This window comes from Felis catus, chromosome D1 (genome assembly GCF_018350175.1).
Source record: "Felis catus isolate Fca126 chromosome D1, F.catus_Fca126_mat1.0, whole genome shotgun sequence".
NCBI classification, from domain to species: Eukaryota; Metazoa; Chordata; class Mammalia; order Carnivora; family Felidae; genus Felis; species Felis catus.
This window is the reverse complement of record NC_058377.1, coordinates 51,657,434-51,660,903: the sequence shown is the minus strand read 5'-3', so window position 1 is coordinate 51,660,903 and position 3,470 is coordinate 51,657,434. Positions and strand designations below refer to the sequence as shown.

The 3,470-nt window shown below is 40.2% G+C and overlaps 1 pseudogene; it reads left to right on the top strand.

Moving 5' to 3' along the window:
• Positions 1 to 1,875: 1,875 nt before the first annotated feature.
• Positions 1,876 to 2,630, top strand: LOC101084986 (annotated as a pseudogene).
• The last annotated feature ends 840 nt before the right edge of the window (positions 2,631 to 3,470 follow it).

Here is a 3,470-nt window from a genome sequence, read left to right as displayed (position 1 = left end):
CCAAAACTGAAACAGGAAGAAATAGAAAATTTGAACAGACTGATATCCAGCAATGATTCAAAAAAACTTCCAACAAACAAACAAAAAAAAATCCAGGACCAGATGGCTTCGCAGGCAAATTCTACCAAACATTTAAAGAAGATTTAATACCTTATCTTCTCAAACTATTCTAAAAAAATACAAAAGGAAGGAAAACTTCCAAATTTATTACATTGACACCAAAGCCAGATAAATACAGCACACACACAAAAGAGAACTACAGCATAATACCCCTGATGAAGACAGATGTAAAAATCCTCAACAAAATACTAGTAAAATGAATTTCAACAATACATTAAAAAAATCATTCACTGTGATCAAGTGGGATTTATTCCTGGGTTACAAGGGTGGTTCAATATTTGCAAATCAATCAATGTGATATAACACATCAATAAGACAAAGGATAAGAACCATATGATCATTTCCATTAGATGCAGAAAAAGCATTTGACAAAGTACAACATCCATTCATGATAAAAAACCTTCAACCAAGTAGGTTTAGAGGGAACATAGCTCAATATAATAAAGGCCATACATGAAAAACCCACAGCCAACATCATCCTCGATGGGGAAAAACTGATAGCATTTCCTATAAGGTCAGGAACAAGACAAGGATGTCCACTCTCTCCACTTTCATTCAACACAGTATTGTATTTGCTAGCTACGGCTAAAAGACAACAAAAAGAAATAAAAGGCATTCAAGGCATCCTACCTTTCCAAGGTAAGGAAGAAGTAAAACTTTCACTATTTGCAGATGACATGATACTATATATAAAATATCCAAAAGACTCCACCAAAACAACTCCTGGAACTGATAAATGAATTCAGTAAAGTCACAGGACACAAAATGAATCCACAGAAATCTGTTGCATTTCTATACACCAATAATGAAGCAGCAGAAAGAGAAATGAAAAAAAGATCCCATTTTCAATTGCACCAATAACAAGAATATATCTAAGAAATAAACATAACCAAACAGGTGAAAGACCTCTAGTCTAAAAACTATAAAACGCTGATGAAAGAAACTGAAGACCACACCAAGAATTGGAAAGACATTCCATGCTCATGGATTGAAAGAACAAATATTGTCAAAAATGTCTATACTACCCAATCAATCTCTATCAAAATTCCAAAAGCATTTTTCACGGAACTAAAACAAACAATCCTAAAAATTTGTATGGAAGCACAAAAGACTCTGAATAGCAAGGCAATCTTGAAAAAGAAAAGCAAAGCCAGAATCATCACAATGCTGACTTCCAGTTACACTATAAAGCTACAGTGAACGAAACAACATAGTACTGGCACAAAAATAGGCACACAGATCAACGGAACAGAATAGAAAACCCAGAAATAAACCCACAACTGTATGGTCAATAATCTTCCCCAAAGCCGGAAAGAATATCCAATGGAAAAAAGATAGTTTCTTCAACAAGTGGTGTTGGGAAAACTGGTCAGCAATATGCAAAAGAAAGAAACTGACCACTTTCTCTCACCATCCACAAAAATTAATTTAAAATGGATTAAAGACCTAAATGGGATACCTGAAACCACAAAAATCATAGAAGAGAACAGAGGCAGTAATGTCTTTGATATCAGCCATAGTAACTTTTCCTAGATAGGTCCCCTGAAGCAAGGGAAACAAAAGCAAAAATAAACTATTAGAACTAAATCAAAATAAAAAGCTTCTGCACAGTGAAAGAAATAACAAAACTAAAAGAGAACCTACTGGCGGTCTAGTATTTCAGGGTGGAATGGGTGGAAGTGGGGGTGAGAAGTGGCTGCAGTGTGGATGGAAGGAGGCCAGAAGCTGAGAGCAAGCATGGGCTGGGTGGGCACCATGGTAGGGATCACCACCATGTAGGCGGTGAAAGGCAGGATCTACGTTCTGCAGCAGCAAGCAGGTGACACAGAGGAATGGGCGGAGAACCTGCAGTGGGAAGTGGAGGAGGAAAGGTGGCCAAGAGCAGGCTGAGGCTGAGGTGGCCTCCTTGACCCCTAGGATGCAGCTGGTTGATGAGGAGCTGAACAGTGCCCAGGAGCACCTGGCGGCTGCCCTGCAAAAGTGGAGGAAATTGAGAAAGCTGCTACTCAGAGCAAGAGAGGTATGGACGTTATTGAAAACCTAGCCTTAACATATGAAGAAAAGATGGAACTCCAGGAAATCAACTCTAAGAAGCTTAGCACATTGCAGAAGAGGCAAATCTAAAGTCCAAAAAGGGGGCTCAGAAGTTGGTGATTATTGAGGAGCACGAGGAATGACCTGAGCTGGCATAGTCTCGTTGCCAAGACATGGATGAGCAGATCAGACTGATGGACCAGAACCTGAAGTGCCTGAGAGCTACTGCAGAAAATTACTCTCAAGCAGAGGACACATATGAAGAGGAGATAAATATTCTTACAGATAAACTCAAGGAAGCAGAGACCCGTGCACGATGAGTTTGCTGACAGGTCAGTGGCCAAACTGGAGAAGACAACTGATGACCTGGGACATAGCTGAAATGCACCAAAGAGGAACACCTCTGTACACAAAGGATGCTGGACCAGATTCCGCTTGACCTGAATGAGAGGCAGAGCAGCCCAGTCCTGCTCTGACACTGCTCCTCCCTCTCAGCCCGACTCCTCCTAAGGCTGAAGCTGGCCTTCAAACTGAGAGCTGATCTTTAACTGGAAGGCTGCTTTCTCCTTTTGCCACCTCTCCCACCCCAACCCCTGTGTCTTTTTCGCCAAACTGTCTCTGTCTCTCCCCAGGCATTCCAGTTGGGCTTCAAGCTGAGCACCCTGGGGACAATGTTTTTTTGCAATGTGTGCACAATGCAAAGTGTCTTTAAAAGCATGTTGTGATGTACACACTTTGTAATTACCTTTTTTTCTGTTGATGTAGTAACCATTTGTACAACATCCAAATAATTCCACAGTTCTGAAGCAGCAGTCTAACCCCTTCCTCACATTTGGAAAGAAATTTTTCAGCTTAACACATACTGCCCTCTCCAAATTTATTTTGAAACTTCACTTCTTTAGGGTTGGGGCACATTGGCCACCCCGTCTGGCTGAGAACTCTCTCTACAGTCTGTGGGCTGATAATATGCTGATCTTTTAAGTTTCTTTCCCTGCCCAGTTCCCCTTTTTGGTGAGGTTACCATGAGGTCTGTTAGGTGTTTATCCTGCAGCTTATTGGCTTAAAATGCATTCTCCTTTGGTTTGTTCTCTGTGGCACTGATTGAGAGAAAGAAACCAATAGTAAAACTGTTTTGATACAATTGTCTTTTTGAAATAAAGAAACAGTCCCTCCAACCCCCCCCCCAAAAAAAAGAAAAGAAAAGAAAAGAAAAGAAAAGAAAAGAAAAGAAAAGAAAAGAAAAGAAAAGAAAAGAAAGGCAACCTACTGAATGGGAGAAGATATTTGCAAGTGATTTATCTCATAAAGGGTTAGTA